Raw genomic sequence first — 18754 nt, 5'->3', positions numbered from 1 at the left:
AAAAGGATAGGGAGACCACTTTCTCACCCCCAAATCCATCAAAAGATCGTTTGAATGTTGAGCTACTTCCACAAAATAATTTCTGAACACTGGCAGAGGACACCAGGCACCCAGAAAAGCATCCCAATCTATTCAAAAGGAGGTAGGACAAAATATAAAAGATGAAAACAGACAAAAGATTTAGGGACAGAGACCCGTCCTGAAAAGGGAGTCGTGAAGGAGAAGTTTCCACATTGTAGAAAACCCTTTCATAGGTGTGTCTGTGGGGAGTTTTGGGATCTCAGCGGGCAACATAACAGGATGGGGGGGATACCCTACAGAATATGCGCCTCACCACAACTACAAGCAGAGATGGAGAAGCGGCACAGACACTCTCTTCCACCAGCAGCAGGTGGGGGCTGGACTGGGAGGTACAGGCTGCATCATCGATCCTTATGGTAAGGACCGGGCCTGAATGCCCTGAGGACAATCTGAGGAAGCCAATGTGAGATAGCAACCTAAACTGTGGGATTGCTAGAGAGATGAAAAACAAGAAATAAACCTTTCCTGTGAAAGGCTCTAATGCTACACGATGACCCCTGGTGTACTCACAGAACAAAGGATTGAGCGAATACCAAATGAGAGCAAGCCAGCTGCCATTTAGGGCCCTCCCTCCCCAGTGCCAGAGAGGCAGCTGTGTCACAGCCAGAGCTGGAAGGCAAGGGACTGCTGCAATCTTGGCCCCAGAGACTGCATCTTCTATCAAACTGTGAGCAGGCTCCAAGTTGCTAATCATGTCTTCCTGGGATACTGGACAGTTCACATCTGCCAGGAGTGTCACAACCTGAGATCAGCTCCCCAGAGGAGATACGTAGCACACCTGAGGCTGTCACTGTGCACCTAGGAAACCAAGTGGCCAGGACCGGTGCGGTGCACAAGATGCATGGCCCACCTGGGACAGTGCACTCACCAAGCGCCCAGTTACCTGAGTTGCTCAGACCTGGGAAAGGCACAAAACCCACAGCCCATCTGGGTCTGTGCCCCTGCAGAGCACCCTAGAACCTGAGTGGCTTAGACCCGGGAAGTGCACAAAATGCAGGGCCCACTTGGGACAATGCCCTTGCAGAGCACCCTGGAGCCTGAGCAATGTGGACCCAGGAAGTACACACCACCTTGGGCTGTGGCAAACCCAGTGTGGTCCATCCACTGCAAGCACTCCCCACACATGCCAGTGGTATTTGTTTGCAGTGCCCTTCCCTCCCCACAACACAACTAAACAAATGAGCCTAAATAAGTGGCCACCTTCACCCCCTTTAGTCAGGGCAGAAATTAGACATGGAAGAGAACTGAAAACAGAGGAAGCCAAAATAAACAAAGAAGGGGGAACCACTCTGCAAGTGACAAGTGCAACAGATTAAAACCCTGCAGTTAATGTTGAGACTGTGCACTTGAGAGGCACCCTATAGACCTTGAAAACAAGATCTCAAGCCAGAGATGAGCCAGAATATATATAAGATATATATGCCAGATATACAGGCCAGAATAAGGGGTTATCTGACTGGTTCCAAATAGGAAAAGGAGTACGTCAAGGCTGTATATTGTCACCCTGATTATTTAACTTATATGCAGAGTACATCATGAGAAACGCTGGGCTGGAAGAAGCACAAGCTGGAATCAAGATTGCCAAGAGAAACATCAATAACCTCAGATATGCCGATGACACCACTCTTATGGCAGAAAGTGAAAAGGAACTAAAAGCCTCTTGATGAAAGTGAAAATGGAGAGTGAAAAAGTTGGCTTAAAGCTCAACATTCAGAAAATGAGGATCATGGCATCCGGTCCCACCACTTCATGGGAAATAGGTGGGGAAACAGTGGAAACAGGGTCAGACTTTATTTTGGGGGGCTCCAAAATCACTGCAGATGGTGACTGCAGCCATGAAATTAAAAGACACTTACTCCTTGGAAGGAAAGTTATGACCAATCTAGATAGCGTATTCAAAAGCAGAGACATTCCTTTGCCAACAAAGGTTCGTCTAGTCAAGGCTATGGTTTTTCCTGTGGTCATGTATGGATGTGAGAGTTGGACTGTGAAGAAGGCTGAGTGCCAAAGAATTGATGCTTTTGAACTGTGGTGTTGGAGAAGACTCTTGAGAGTCCCTTGGACTGCAAGGAGATCCAACCAGTCCATTCTGAAGGAGATCAGCCCTGGGATTTCTTTGGAAGGAATGATGCTAAAGCTGAAACTCCAGTACTTTGGTCACCTCATGTGAAGAGTTGACTCATTGGAAAAGACTCTGATGCTGGGAGGGATTGGGGGCAGGAGGAGAAGGGGACGACAGGATGAGATGGCTGGATGTCATCACTGACTCGATGGACATGAGTCTGAGTGAACTCCGGGAGTTGGTGATGGACAGGGAGGCCTGGCGTGCTGCGATTCATGGGGTCGCAAAGAGTCAGACACGACTGAGCGACTGAACTGAACTGAACTGACACTGAACTGACCCCACACTGCCCACAAAAGGTCCAGAGAAATGCCTAGATGTATTTTTACTATGATTATTTTTTGATTTTTAAAAAATTTTGGTTATTACTCTTTTAACTTTCATTTTTATAGCCTTCTATTACCTTTCTTTAGGTGTAGGGTTAGGTTATTTATTTGACTTTTTTCTTGTTTCTTGAGGTATGCCTGTATTGCTATGAACTTTCCCCTTAGGACTGCTTTTAAAGTGTCCCACAGGTTTTGAGTTGTTGTGTTTTCATTTTCATTAGTTTCTATGCAAATTTTGATTTCTTTTTTGATTTCTTCTGTGATTTGTTGGTTATTCAGCAGCGTGTTGTTCAGCCTCCATATGTTGGCATTTTTAATAGTTTTTCTCCTGTAATTGAGATCTAATTTTACTGCATTGTGGTCAGAAAAGATGCTTGGAATGCTTTCTATTTTTTTGAATTTACCAAGGCTAGATTTATGGCCCAGGATGTGATCTATCCTGGAGAAGGTTCCATGTGCGCTTGAGAAAAAGGTGAAATTCATTGTTTTGGGATGAAATGTCCTATAGATATCAATTAGGTCTAACTGGTCTATTGTATCATTTAACGTTTGTGTTTCCTTTTAATTTTCTGTTTAGTTGATCTATCCATAGGTGTGAGTGGGGAATTAAAGTCTCCCACTATTATTGTGTTATTGTTAATTTCTCCTTTCATACTTGTTAGCATTTGTCTTACATATTGCGGCGCTCCTGTGTTGGGTGCATATATATTTATAATTGTTATAGCTTCTTCTTGGATTGATCCTTTGATCATTATGTAGTGACCATCTTTGTCTCTTTTCACAGCCTTTGTTTTAAAGTCTATTTTATCTGATATAAGTATTGCTACTCCTGCTTTCTTTTGGTCCCTATTTGCATGGAAAATCTTTTTCCAGCCCTTCACTTTCAGTCTGTATGTGTCCCCTGTTTTGAGGTGGGTCTCTTGTAGACAACATATGTAGGGGTCTTGTTTTTGTATCCATTCAGCCAGTCTTTGTCTTTTGGTTGGGGCATTCAACCCATTTACATTTAAGGTAATTACTGATAAGTATGATCCCGTTGCCGTTTACTTTATTGTTTTGGGTTTGAGTTTATACACCGTTTTTGTGTTTCCTGTCTAGAGAATATCCTTTAGTATTTGTTGGAGAGCTGGTTTGGTGGTGCTGAATTCTCTCAGCTTTTGCTTGTCTGAGAAGCTTTTGATTTCTCCTTCATATTTGAATGAGATCCTTGCTGGGTACAATAACCTGGGCTGTAGGTTATTTTCTCTCATCATTTTAAGTATGTCTTGCCATTCCCTCCTGGCTTGAAGAGTTTCTATTGAAAGATCAGCTGTTATCCTTATGGGAATTCCCTTGTGTGTTATTTGTTGTTTTTCCCTTGCTGCTTTTACTATTTGTTCTTTGTGTTTGATCTTTGTTAATTTGATTAATATGTGTCTTGGGGTGTTTCGCCTTGGGTTTATCCTGTTTGGGACTCTCTGGGTTTCTTGGACTTGGGTGATTATTTCCTTCCCCATTTTAGGGAAGTTTTCAACTATTATCTCTTCAAGTATTTTCTCGTGGTCTTTCTTTTTGTCTTCTTCTTCTGGGACCCCTATGATTCGAATGTTGTAGCGTTTAATATTGTCCTGGAGGTCTCTGAGATTGTCCTCATTTCTTTTAATTCATTTTTCTTTTATCCTCTCTGATTCATTTATTTCTACCATTCTATCTTCTAATTCACTAATCCTATCTTCTGCCTCTGTTATTCTACTATCTTTTGCCTCCAGAGTGTTTTTAATTTCATTTATTGCATTATTCATTAGATATTGACTCTTTTTTATTTCTTCTAGGTCCTTGTTAAACCTTTCTTGCATCTTCTCAATCTTTGTCTCCAAGCTATTTATCTGTGATTCCATTTTGATTTCAAGATTTTGGATCAATTTTACTATCATTATTCGGAATTCTTTATCAGGTAGATTCCCTATCTCTTCCACTTTTGTTTGGTTTGGTGGGCATTTATCCTGTTCCTTTATCTGCTGGGTATTCCTCTGTCTCTTCATCTTGTTTAAATTGCTGAGTTTGGGGTGTCCTTTCTGTATTCTGGCAGTTTGTGGAGTTCTCTTTATTGTGGCGTTTCCTCGCTCTGTGTGGGTTTGTACAGGTGGCTTGTCAAGATTTCTTGGTTAGGGAAGCTTGTGTCGGTGTTCTGGTGGGTGGAGCTGTATTTCTTCTCTCTGGAGTGCAATGAAATGTCCAGTAATGAGTTATGGGATGTCTATGGTTTTGGGGTGACTTTGGGCTGCCTGTATCTTGGAGCTCAGGGCTGTGTTCCTTGCTGCTGAAGAATTTGCTTGGTATGTCTTGCCCTGAAGCTTGTTTCACCCAGAGAGGTTTACAGCGTTATATGGAGAAGAGAAGAGTGAGGAGGGAGTTAGAGGTGACCCGAATGAGATGAGGTGGAATCAATAGAGGAGAGAGTGGGCTGTTCAGTAATCTCTTCCTTATGTGCACTCCACCACTGGACCGGTCAGAGTTGTTCACAGAGTTATATAGAGAAGAGAAGAAGGAGGAAGGTGGCAGAGGTGGCCAGGAGGATAAATGGGGGGAATGAAAAGGAGGGAGACAGATCCAGCCAGTAATCAGTTCCATAAGTGTTCTCTACCGTCTGGAACACACAGAAATTCACAGAGTTGGGTAGAGTAGAGAGGGGTTAGGGAGGAGACACAGGCGACCTGGTGGAGAAAAAGGAGAGTCCAAAGGGAGAGAGAGCAGTTAAGCCAGTAATCTCGCTCCCTAGTGAAAAATGGGTACTGAAGATTGGGTTCTTAAAGGTACAAAATTGGTAACAAATACATAAAAGCAAAAATTAAAAATCTAGAGTAGAGTTTGGAATTTTAAAAATACGATGTTAAAGAAAAGAAGAAGGAAAAGAAAGAGAGAAAAAACGAACAAACAAAAACAAACAAGGTCGTGAAAATTATAAAGAAAATATAGGTACAAAATTGATAACTAATACCAAAAAGCAAAAGTTAAAAATCTAGAGTAGAGTTTGGAATTTCAAAAATACAATGTTAAAAAAAGAAGAAGAAAAAGAGAGAGGAAAAAAAAAACAAACAAGAACCAACAAAGTCGCATAAATTATAAAAAAAATACAGGTACAAAATTGATAACAAATACCAAAAAGCATAAATTAAAAATCTAGAGTAGAGTTTGGAATTTCAGATATACAATGTTATTTAAAAGAAGAAGAGAAAGAAACAGAGAAAAAGAAAAATAAAAAATAAAAAAGGGTCACAGAAATTATTTAAAAAATATATATATATAGGTACAAAATTGATAACAAATACCAAAAAGCTAAAATTAAAAATCTAGAGTAGAGTTTGGAATTTCAAAAATACAATGTTAGAGAAAAGAAGGAAAAAAAAAGGTCAAAAAATTATAAAAAAAAAAAATATATATCTATATGTATATGAAGTTTGCTTTAAAAAAAAGGGTCTTTTTTTTGCAAAGTAATCGGTTATAAAAGTGGAAATTAAAGGAATAATATAGGACTTAAATTTTTTTTTAATTAAAAAAAATTTAAAAAAAAAAGAAAGAAAGAATGATCGTACAAATAGTAAAAATATATCTAGGACTTTCTCCGGTTTTGTTGTGAGTATTGTGGGTTCAGTTCATTTTTGGCTAGTTCCTTGGTCTGACTTATATTTCTCAAGATCTATAGGCCCCTTCCTATGTAGTTGGTAGTAACCACAGGGTTTTAATCTATTGCCTGTAGCTTCCAAGGCGGTTCCCTCTGTTATAACTTCTTCTGTTTGCTGGTCTCTTCAGTGTCTGGTTTCTGCCCTGACACAAAGGGGACGGTGGAGGACACTTTTTTTTTTTTTTTTTAGGCTCACTTGTTCAGTCCCACTGAGGGGAGGTGGGGAGGTAGGGAGGGATGCTGCAAACAAATAACACTGGTGTGTGCTCGCAGTGCCTCAGCCACATTGGGTCTGCCCCCTGTTCACGGCGCGTGTAGCCTCTCTGCCCACACTGCTCAGGCTCTAGGTTGCTCCGCCGGGAACCATCCATGGCCGGCCCTGGGCTGCCTGTACTTCCCAGGTCCAAGCCGCTCAGGTTCAGGCACTCGGGTAGTCCTCAGAGGCATAGACTCTCGGTTGGGCCTGCGTTTTGTGCCCTTCCCAGATCCGAGCAGCTCAGGTGATGAGGTGTTTGGCACGCGCAATTGCTGTGACTTGTCGCCTCCCTGCCGCTCGGTTATCTAGGTGTGCACCAGCACACCTTCTCAGGCAGATGTTGACCGTCCAGACCCCCAATAAGTTTTAGTTAGCAAAGAAGCCTGCTTACAGTTTTGTAGATAATGTCTCTCTGGGGCAGCGATTGTCCCCTTCCGGCTCTGGCTGCCTATCACCAGAGGGGGATGGTCTGCCGCCGGTATCTCTGTTCAGTCCTTTGTTCCGTGCGCGGGCGTGGCGGTGTCATAGGTTAGGGCTGGCTTTTCGCGTGGTAGATATTCCACAGTCTGGTTTGCTAGCCCAAATTATTTCGCTCAGATAGCACTCGGGGTATTCAGGCCAGATTCTTGCGATGCAGCCCGCGCCGCGCCTCCCTGCCCAGCCCCACTTGCTAATGGCGGATGCAGGTGTCTGCACTGCTTCTCTGCTGGGGGAGTTAGCGTAGGGCTTGCAATGTGCGGGTTTTAATTGTTTATTTATTTTTCCTCCCTGTTATGTTGCCCTCTGTGCTTCCAAGGCTCGGCACAGATTCGGCAGTGAGAAGGTTTCCTGGTGTTTGGAAACTTCTCTCTTTTTAAGACTCCCTTCCCAGGACGGAACTCCGTCCCTCCCTCTTTTGTCCGTTTTTTTGTCTTTTATATTTTTTCCTACCTCCTTTTGAAGACTTGGGGTGCTTTTCTGGGTGCCTGATGTCCTCTGCCGGCATTCAGAAGTTGTTTTGTGGAATTTACTCGGCGTTTAAATGTTCTTCTGATGAATTTGTGGGGGAGAGAGTGTTCTCCCGGTCCCACTCCTCCGCCATCTTAGCTCCTCCCCCGACCACAGCTTTCTTATCCATTCATCTGCTGATGGACATCTAGGTTGCTTCCATGTCCTGGCTATTATAAACAGTGCTGCGATGAACACTGGGGTACACGTGTCTCTTTTAATTCTGGTTTCCTCATCAGAATTGATGCTTTTGAACTATGGTGTTGGAGAAGACTCTTGAGAGTCCCTTGGACTGCAAGGAGATCCAACCAGTCCATCCTAAAGGAGATTACTCCTGGGTGTTCACTGGAAGGACTGATGCTGAAGCTGAAACTCCAATACTTTGGCCACCTCATGCAAAGAGTTGACTCATTGGAAAAGACTCTGATGCTGGGATGGATTGGGGGCAGGAGGAGTGGGGGATGACCGAGGATGAGATGGCTGGATGGCATCACGGACTCGATGGACGTGAGTTTGGGTAAACTCCGGGAGTTGGTGATGGACAGGGAGGCCTGGTGTGCTGCGATTCATGGGGTCGCAAAGAGTCAGACACGAGTCAGTGACTGAATTGAACTGAGTGCAGAGGAGCATGAATGTGAAAGAACATGGCCTTCTCAGGGAAGAACACATATTCTGGCCTCATGGGAGATGAAGAGAGTTAATGATATAACTTGCAAATGATGAAGGGAAAAAAGATAAGTGGCCCAAGGCAAAGAAACATGAGTTGGATGTGGTAAGCTCCACTGAGATCCAATTTCTTTTCAAATCTACCATTTGGGTGTCAGTGCAGGGTCAGAAGAAGAGGGAGACAGAGCACCCATGGTCACCGTACTCCAACACCACGTGAGCCTTTCACATGCACAAGCACAACATGTCTGCTGCCCCGTGGAACAGGGCGTGGCTGTGGGTGCAGACATCGAAGGCAAGGACCATGGTGTCACCAGAGAAGCCATAAAGGCAGCCATTAACCACATGTTAAACCAGGTCAGTCCTGTTGGGACCATCTTGAGAAGAGGAATGACCACCTCCGTGGCCACCTGCAGTAGTGCTTGAATGCAAGTGTCAGATGCATTTTGAGTTTCAGCAGCCATGCATGGAGACCCCAAGGATTGGCAGCCCTTAGTGGATCCCTCCAAGAGCCCGTGAGCCAGATCTCTATCCTGCCTCCCTGAGGCAGACTCTAGACTTAGCCCTCACCACCTGGCTGAGGGCTGGCCTCCAGATATCCTAGAGGATCTGCCTGCCTAAGCCATGCTTCTGGTACCTCCCTTGGGAGGCCTGGCATGGCCACACCTCCTGGCATCCCTTCCTGGGGTCAGGTGTGGGCCTGTTACTGACACTACTTGCCTGCCTGTCCACATCTTTGATGCTCCTCCTTCTGTCAAAGCATTGAGTGTCTGCACTGAAGTAGTGTTCACCAGGGCTTCCATACGTGTAGGTAAACACACACACACACTGACAAAAGGTCATTCACATTATCAACTTTATATTATATGTGCAAAGCTCCTACAAAAGATGTCTCTCAAATTTGATCCACTCATGGATGAAGTGAAAGCACCGGTTTCCCTGCTTTCTTAATGTTAGATTTTCCAACCAACATTGTACATGTTATAGGGAAAAGGCGAGTCTTAAGTTCTTTGGTTTGCATGTGTTTGTTTGTTTGTTTGTTTGTTTTTTGCATGTGTTTGAATAATACTCGGGGGCAGACAAAAAGCATTTGAATGAAAATTATACCAGATATTCACTGGACTTCTGGAACTATTCTCTGTGGATTGCCTGATCAAGAACTTGGCCCATCGATCATTGGTCAGTGTGAGGGTGTCCCTGGTAAATCCAGACTTGTGTCTGGTTTTTGTAGTGATGGCATTCTGGCTTAGGACAGTGACATTAACCAGTGAAGTTCAGTGGAACCGGGAATCCTTAGTGTCAGAGTTGCCACCCTCGTCCTTCCCTCAGGAGATGGGCTCCATGCTGCCACAACATAGGGCTGGACCAGGGTATGAAAATTGTCGTGTGTCATCTTCTGGGACTTGGTTCAGTCACTAAGAGTAGATCTACATCTGGAAGAGTAATGGCTGCCCCAGTAGACCCACATCACTTGTCACAATCAGCAGAGAAACTCAGACCACACATAGCAGGAACTGGACCTTCATGTCGGTGCCACTGTGGCTGGAGACTAGGACGAAATTGTAGCCTGTGTCCTAGCCTGTGTCCCTGGGATACAGACAGATGGAAAAAGAAATCACTGGAGGGATATAGTGACAGAAAAACGAATGGGGAGGCAGAAGGAAGGCTGAAAGGACACCAGTACTGGAAGCAAGGCACAGACTAGCCTGCATTTGCCTCTGTCTAGAGGAGACTTGTGCCCTAGGGGCTTCCAAGATACTCACAGCCTTTCCAGTCTGAGTCCACCCTTCCTCCAAGCATCACCAGAATACCTCCGTGCCTGGAGATCCATCCCAAATATCATGAGATGACCACCAGTCAATCCCAAAGTCTTGGCAGAAAGGTGGTCTAGGCCTTTCATGTCTTGGCATTCCTTCGGTGGGGAAAAGAATCAGAACAAAAAGCAGAAAAGGAACCCAGAATGGGCAGGTCCCTACTGATCCTGTTCTCCTATAACCTACCTGTCACCCATTCATTTATCTCCTAGGTGAGACCACATTCAAGGAAAAACATGAGTAGAATTAGGCAGCGATCCCCTGCTCTCTGAATGTGTGTGTGTTGGGGGGGGGTGGGGGGAGGTGGGGTGTGGAAGGGGCAGGTGAGCCTTAGCGATTTACAAGGTCCTTGACCTCCACCAGAAGAACAGAGTTCTAAAGGTGCACACCAGGTTCAGGAGTTATGTGTGCTGCTTTATGAATGTGCCTGTGCACTGAGACCCTCCTTCTGAGTGTCAGGATATCCTGTGTTTCACATAGATGCCCTTGCATCATCACATTTATCCTCACATCAATAGTTATGAGGGAGACACATACAGCCTGGCCCATAAAAAGCCCTCAATAAATGGAAAAAATTATGCTCACTCTCTCAAGTCTTCCCCAGGTTCAAAATGCCTTGGTCTCTTATAACACAGAAAACATGCCCATTGATTAATTTTGTAATTGATAACCACAGATCCTGTATTTGGAGTACTGGTGAGAAGTAGTCCCACCTGCTCCATCATCCAAATCTCAGCATGTTTCTCTCCTGCCTGCTGACTTGGACTTGCATAGCTAAGTCTGGTAGCTCACATCTTAATGGATAAGTTATTCTTTAACACCAGTAGGTCATTATACTGAGACAAAGAAAGAAATTTCAGCTGTAATGACTGTATAGAAGACCTTCAACCTCCACATACAGAGGAACCCCTTGGGCGGGAGGTCACACATTGCAGCTTTGGGGATCCCTTGACCGTGATGGCAAGATGTGTGTTGCTGACACCTGCAGTCTTGAAGGTCCTTTTGAATAATTGGGGAGAAACCTGAGCCCACCACCCGGTGGGCACATCTTCAATCAGGACAGACTATCACAGTCTTGCTTTATTTTCCTCAGGAGGATGATTTCAATGAGCACAAGGTTTTAATGACCTCCTTAGCCCTCCTTGCCTTAGGCTGTCCAGGCACCCAAGTTTGCCCCCTCAATCCAAAGTTACATGAGCCTTGTGCAAGCATGTGCCCTACATGTGTGGCGGCCATGTGGAACAGGGTGTGACTGTGCATGTGCACATAGAAGACAAGGACCATGGCTTCGCCCGAGGAGCAGTATGGGTAGCCACCCACCCCATGTTGGATAAGGTCAACATATAAATGAACTGGAGGGTGAACAATGGCTCCTACTTATTCCTCTTGCTTGTGGTACTGTTGGCACAAGTTCCACTGAAAGAAGTTCCCTGTGGCCTGAATTTTGCCCAGGGTGCGGCAATCACAATTTGTGGGGGACAGAAACCTGCAGAGACCTGATTTCTCATGTTAGGGTATTGGAGGCAAATACAAAGCTACATAAGAAACAAAGCTTTAATTTTCCCTATTAAACTGACAGCACACCTTCACTCCTCCATTTGCTTTAGAAGGTTAACTTTGGAAAATGTGTCAGTTCTTCATCTGCCTCTTTATATGTGTGGAAATCATTTAAAAAGCTCAATAAGCCTCTTGCCAATTTGACAACTCAGGAATGCTCCTTTAAGGACCTGGCAGGAAAATCCTTGCAAAGCGTGGTGCTAGGTCAGAGAACAACTTAAGCAGTTGAAACCAGAAAGTGCTAGAGCTCCTGGACACTCAGAGAAAGAAAAGACCATCAAAGCAGTGCACAAGAGTCAGTAAAGCTGCAGGAGAAAATCATGAAAAGGTGAGGGAAGGTAGCATCTCAGGAGGATTACAGCATCCGCAGAAGCAAGAGGTGTTCCTTCTCAGAACTCCCTCAGGTTATGTTATTATGCAAGAGGAGGAAACATTATAAACAAAATTAAACAGTGTGCAGAAAGTGCAGAGGTAGGGAAATCATCTCCTGGCAGAGAGGACCACAATTCACTAGGAAAATGAAAAGTGAAGACTTGAACCCAATATTAATGCCTAACATTCAATAGAGGTCCAAATTCACAAACTTCACACCTATCCACGTGCTTTACTATCTTCTATATCACAGTTATGGCCACCCAATGGTAGTGTGAGTGAACACGATTAGATGACAGGAGAAAGAGCCCTGAACTCACAGTGTCTCCCATATGTTTCACACCAAAGATCCTTGTCCTCTCCACTGTCAGTCCACTCTCCGAGCCTCTTCCTCATACCCCTGCTGACCCAAATTTCCCTAATCAAGAGGAAGCAAGACCTTAAATGGGGGAACTACTGGGCCCTTTCCCTCCCCAAAATGAGCTCCCTTTTCTGCTCACCCACTCCTGTAGCACAACACCACAAACAATGTGTAACTTCCCCTTCACTGTGGTACTAACAACACCTTCTTCCTTGAGAGTGCAGATAAGGTCCCCTTGAGGCAGTATCATTCCCACCAACCTGAAGACGCATATGGAAGTGAAGCCACCACCTAGCAGAAAAGGCTATCTAGCAGATCCACAAGGGGAGAAACAGATACAGCCTGGGGGCATAGCCCTCTCCAGCAAGAGGAAACCAAGGTTTTCATCCTCCAGTCGTCACACCTGACTCAGGAGTTTCCTGGACATCCAGGCTCATTGGTGCATGCCCGGAAGGGAAAAAGGCCTGTATCAAGGACGGCTCATTGACAAGACCTACCTGACTTCCTTTTTCCAACCAATGTGCAGAGTGTGCTCAGCGGAAGAGTGCCAAAAGCAAACGTGGAAAGTTCTAAAAACATACCCACACACAGAGATGAGACACCTCACAATTCACAATATCCCTGCTCTGCACAATGGCACAGAATTCTGACAACAAGCGACTTTCAACTTCTGCCCAGAGCTTACATTACCCAAGGCTTTTGCGGCACAGATGTCTGATTCAGGCCAGAGGTAGCTTACCGTCCAGACCCAACATTTCCCATAACCCTTGCTTAGAGTAGTCTGACACAAGCCAGAGCTCACTACACCCAGAACCCCTCATTTTGAATGTCCCTTGCGGCATTGAAGTCTGACTCACCAGAGCTATCTTACCATCTGGATGCAACATTTCCCATGACCTTGACTTTAGAGAAGTCTGACTCAGGTGAGAGACAACTGATGCCCTGATCCCCACATTTCCTATGACCTCTGTGGCTCAGAAATCTGACCCAGGCCAAAGGGAACTTAAGAGCTGGGCCAAACATTTCCCATGACCCTTGCTTTAGAGAATTCTGACTCAGGCCAGAGCCAACTTACACCCTGAACCCCACATTTCCTATGTCCTTTAGAGAGGGTATCAGGCAGGAAGGAAAGGCATCTCCAAATGGAGGAGATAGGCAGCAAGTGTCAGACACTTTTTCTCTCTCCCTTAAGCAGCAGGAGGAAACAAACTACAAGTGTCGGATTTTTCCCTTCTCTAATTTCTTTTAAAATTTTGTGTTGCCATGACTTTACCTGGTTCCACCTGAACTTAACTTGCCTCAAACCCTGAGGTAACCATACATTTTTCTTATGGAAATGTTTTTCTTAAGCTATGTTAGTGAACTATGTATTTACCCTAGACTCTGTCTTTCTTCACATTGGTTCTGCCTAAGACTCAGAAGGGACTTGACAAGCCAGGATGTTTTAGTCCTGCAAGTGTTCTTTTAAGCTATGCTTCAAGGAGGCTATCACTTTGTTTGGAAACCTGCCTTTCTTCAAGATTCATGTCAATGGTTTTATGGCACAGGACAACTCACCTTGTGCCAATGCTATCACAAAATGCATGATGTGGGTGAGGAGCCTGGTGCCAGTCTCTGAGTTGTGAGACGTTTCCTTTCTCTAATTAGCAGCATGCTGGTAGTGATATCAGTTCAGTTCAGTTCAGTCGCTCAGTCGTGTCCGACTCTTTGTGACCCCATGAATCGCAGCACGCCAGGCCTCCCTGTCTATCACCACCTCCCAGAGTTCACTCAGACTCACGTCCATTGAGTCAGTGATGCCATCCAGCCATCTCATCCTCTGCCATCCCCTTCTCCTCCTGCCCCCAATCCCTCCCAGCATCAAAGTCTTTTCCAATGAGTCAACTCTTCCCATGAGGTGGTCAAAGTACTGGAGTTAGCGATATAACTTCTGGCTAAAGACTAGCATGGGGACACTCTTTCTGCCCCCTTCTGATGTCTACATCACAAGCTTACACTATCTACTTCATACTTTTATAAAACTGTATTACACAAGCACTCTGAGTGATTAGGCTTCATCACTGGCGCAGAATTGAATTCCTCTCCTCTGGAGGCCAAGAATCCCCAATTCTTTCCATGCTCAACAACATTTCTCCTTGCGGTACACAGGTCTGACACAGGAAAGTGCTACCTTACAACCTGAACCCAATATTTCCCATGACCCATGCTCTAGAAAACTCTGACTTGGGCCAGAATCAATTTATTTCCTGAAACCCACATTTCCTATGTCATTTACGACAGAAAGTATGACTCAGGCCAGAGCTAATTTAACACCCAGACCCAACATTTTCCATGGTCCTTGTGGCACAGAAGTTTGACTCAGGACAGAAGTAACTCATGCTCCTGACCCAACATTTCGCATGCTCCTTGCAGAGAAGTCTGACTCAGGAAAGAGCCTATTTAACACCTGGACCTAACATTTCCCATGATCCTTGCTTTAGTGAAGTATGACTCAGGCCAGAGCTGACTTACTACCCCAACCTAACATTTGCAATCCGCTATGTGGCACAGATGTTTGAATCAGGCCAGAGAATCTTTACTACCCAGACCCAACATTTCCCATGACCCTTGCTTTAGAGAAGTCTGACTCAGGCCAGAGCCACCTTAGGCCTGGAACCCCACATTTTCTATGCCATTCATGATACACAAGTCTGACACATGCCAGAGCAAACTCACCACCCGGACCCAGCATTCCCCATGCCGGTGGGAAAAGGGAAGTCTGACTCAAATTAGAGCCATTTGACGTTCAGGATCCAACATTTCTATGGCCCTGTGTAACACAAACGTCTGACTCAGGCTAGAGCAAACTTTTCCCCCAGACCCAATATTTACCATGACCTTCTTGTGACACAGAGTCTAACTCAGGCCAGTGCCATCTTACCACCCACACCCAACTTTCCCCAAGCACCATAGTACACAGAATTCTGACAACAATCACCATGTCCACAAGCTACCAATGCCACTCTGGGCCTTCTTTAGGACTTTCACAAGGCACTTGGGTTGTGTGAGCTTTGAAGGAAGTAGAGTCTGGCAGGTATCTCAGTAGAACATACCAAGAATAGCTGCTGACTTTCAGCTGTCTCTTTATGGCAAACAGGGACATCTCAACAGGAGAGCTGAGCTCAACCAAGTACAGTCAACCTCAATGGGCACCTCCCAGGAGACCCTCAGAATACTCTTCTAGGCCACAGTATAGGAGGGGCAGTGGCCACGTTTCCTGAGCTGTTTTTAACAGCCTAAGGCAGTGCCCAGACTGAAGCAGGAACACAAGAACTTGTCTAGCAGTGACATCTAATAGTCTGAGGAATGATGTAAAGAAGGGTAAAGCCCCCGTTATAAAAGTCTCACCTGTGCCTGAAGGCAATGTAGTCTCATGTCTCACTCAAGGATGTGCATTTCTATCATTGGTCTTCATGCTTTGCCGATCCCAGGCAGGGACAAGTATGTGGAAGGGGAAGAAAACACTTTTTGGATACAGGAAGCTTCTCGTATTTTTCACACCACAGTGCTTTGTCCTTAATCATTATGAGCAGCTGCATCCAGTGCTGCTCTGCCCTACCCTCTGCCCACCTGCAACCCGCAGGCCTCAGAAGGAGAGACCACGGTCTATATGCCATTCCATCTTTCCTGATCAGAGACTCCTGCCCTCGTGTGACCCAGTAACCTCTATAAGCCTCTCTGAAAGAAGAGACAATCAAACTGGCTGGCCAATCAGCCATGAAATCCATTTATTTCAACATGTATTCTCCCCAATTTGGGGAACATTTACCTTACCCGTTATTTCTACTACAGTAAAAACACACTGTGTCACCCCCAGATAACGATGTTGACTGGAAATGAAGTGGAGATGGAGGTGTGGGAACCACTGACTTTTGAAGCAAGAAAATATTACTTAAGAAGGCTTCTCACAGCTTCATAATTAACATCACCAGATATGGGGCCAGCTAAACCCAGCTGTAACACCCATCTACACCATATGTGGGGGGAGGAGCTCTGTTACCATGGCAATGTAATGATCCATTCTATACAACGAATGTCCCCTGCAAAATAGAGCTTTATCTATTTCTTACAAAGAGTACTCAAATCACAGGATTTGAGAAGATTAAGAAATAAACCAATGAAAAGAACTGAGGATAGTTCTTGCTTCTATTAGCCTTCGTATCAGTGGTGGTTGTGGTGGATTTCTTAATAGCATCAGCACCAGCAAAAGCACTATCATGGCCACCATCATCATCGTCATTTCCAGTAGGCTAACATGCCACTCCAAATGACTGCTGGTATCCTGATGAGTCTAGTTTCTGCACATAACAGGAAAGTAGTATAAAAAAGAAAGATACCCCATTGCAAAATAATCGCCTTCAAATGCCAAATATTTCCCATTTCTCTGTCACCCACAGAAATCAGGGGCAAGCATGAGCTTGACACAGATAACTTAGATTGAAGACCTTAGATTGAAGACATTACCATTCCCACCCGAGAGAAAACATTCATTATTTGAACTTGATACAGGTAACTTGATAAATTCATTCATTGATACGGATAACTTGACACAGATAACTTGATACATTCATCGATTGAGCTTGATAAATATCATTTAGATTGAAGACCTTAGACTGAAGACATTACCATTCCCACCTGAGAGAAAACATTCATCAAATATATGCCTCAGGAGGCTAAGTGACTATGCAGGGCTAGGGAACAGCACCAGGAATAGCACAGAGGAGCCAGGTCACATCTGACCTGTACTGAGTAGCGTCCACTTGTCTTGCTCAAGACTGTCAGTTCTTGAGACTGCCGCCAATGGGCAAAACACTCTTTGCGAGTGCTCTGCCTTGTGACTGCTTCCTAAGAAGACAATAGTCAGCAGAAGTACGCATGAAAAAATTCACTGAGGCCCTTCCCCCTCCAAAGAAGAGATTCAGGATGACTGGGATGCAATGGGCAGCCAGTACAAGCCTGTGTGGAAAGGAGAGAAGGGGCCACGGTTAGTGTTAAGTTTCACAACTCTTTTGTCTAGCAGATGAGCCGGGCTTGGTCACCATCATGTCTCATGGTGACTGAACACAGGTTAGGAGAAACCTTTCTCTCAGTATTATACATTTCAGTCTGTCACCGCATGAGGAATCCACAATGACACCCATCATCCAAGGATTTAAAGTAATTTAACCCATTAAAAGTGTAAAAGAAAAGAGGATGAATGTCAATGTGCTGGGAAAAGGCCACACACTCTAGTTTCCCACCAAAAAGGAAATGTGTAATTTGAACATCGGTGGGTGAAATTCAGGACTTGTGATGCCAGCTTCTGACTCAAACTTGTACCACTAATAAACCAGAGGAACCAGAGCTGTCTGTTGAGACCGAAGGTTAGAAGGCTCTTTGAGTACATTTCTACTGAACATTTTCTCCTCCCACTTCAGTTGAGCAAATGACCTCGCCTGAATGTTGATAAATTAATCAACACAGAGAAAAGAAATAACTTAATATACAAAGAGGAAGAGTAGAAACCTTTCTGTCACTGCCAGGTAACAGTCACCCTCTGGCCAGCAGAGGGTTCACACCCTGGAAACTCTTCACAGGTGCAGGTGTGAAGCCATGTCAGCCGCCACATGAGGTGTCTAAGTTGACCAGTGCAGAATGTCACTCTCAGTAAGGAAAAGCCGAGTCCAGGGCTGCCTCTTGCTTTACAGCAGGACTAAAGACTTGTGGTTTCCAATAAGATGCTTCAGTAACTCCTGAGGTAACTTGAGGGACCAGAGAAAGGAAACAAGCGTGTAAATGAAATGATGCCAAAGTGTAAAGAGCTGGGGCAGGAAAAGGAAACGGTGGCAAGAAAAGGAGTTGAACCTAATACCATCCCTTTCTGCTCCAGCAGGTGGATTCACAAAGTGGGGGACAATATTCCTTGAGCACCAACTGTACCCGAAGTACTTAATAAAGGTTATCACACTGGATTCTCACAACATCCAAGACAGCATGCTAGAGATCCCATTGTGCAAAAGAGGGAGGAGTCAAGCTCAAATGTGATACTAAGAGAGAGCTGAGAGACTTTCAGATTCAGATACTGGAGGCTTTTTGTGTACGAAACACTTAGTATAATCCCAGCAATGTCTGCAAGGAAACACACAGCCAAGAATTACTTGAAGGGTGAAAATTTGAAGAAGTATTGATTCCTGACTTGACAATCACTTCTATTATATTCCCAGGAACCTTATCACATGTAAAAGGGGTCTGGGAATCCACCACTGACCACCACCCGCTTGGTCCACAGGTTCCATTTTAGACTTTTTCATAGACAGAAATATTTTCAATTACCTTCAGATCCATATTGTCATATTTGGGAAAATGGCACCCAGGCAGCACAAATTCCTCATTCATGTGGTTTATTTTCAACAGGCCAAGCCAGTCTATCTCTCTGCTGCCAGCTAGTACATGTATTTCCAAGCAGAATAAAAAGAGAGATCAACCCTTTGATGGTAAACCATCAAAATCATGTGATTTTGAAAACTGACATT

At 44.7% G+C, this 18754-nt stretch overlaps 1 long non-coding RNA gene across 1 annotated transcript; it reads right to left on the bottom strand.

The window, feature by feature from the left end:
- Nucleotides 1-15953: 15953 nt before the first annotated feature.
- LOC147341341 (uncharacterized) lies at nucleotides 15954-18227 on the bottom strand. Its single transcript, XR_015159860.1, has 2 exons — nucleotides 17748-18227; nucleotides 15954-17198 (listed from the first exon to the last, which is right to left on the bottom strand). It is a non-coding gene; the product is annotated as an uncharacterized LOC147341341 (long non-coding RNA).
- Between the last annotated feature and the right edge of the window lie 527 nt (nucleotides 18228-18754).

Source organism: Bos grunniens, chromosome X, assembly GCF_055505025.1.
Source record: "Bos grunniens cultivar Pamir isolate PY7600 chromosome X, Bosgru_T2T1.0, whole genome shotgun sequence".
NCBI classification, from domain to species: domain Eukaryota; kingdom Metazoa; phylum Chordata; class Mammalia; order Artiodactyla; family Bovidae; genus Bos; species Bos grunniens.
Note: the sequence above shows the minus strand (reverse complement) of the source record. Positions and strands in the feature narration are given on the sequence as shown.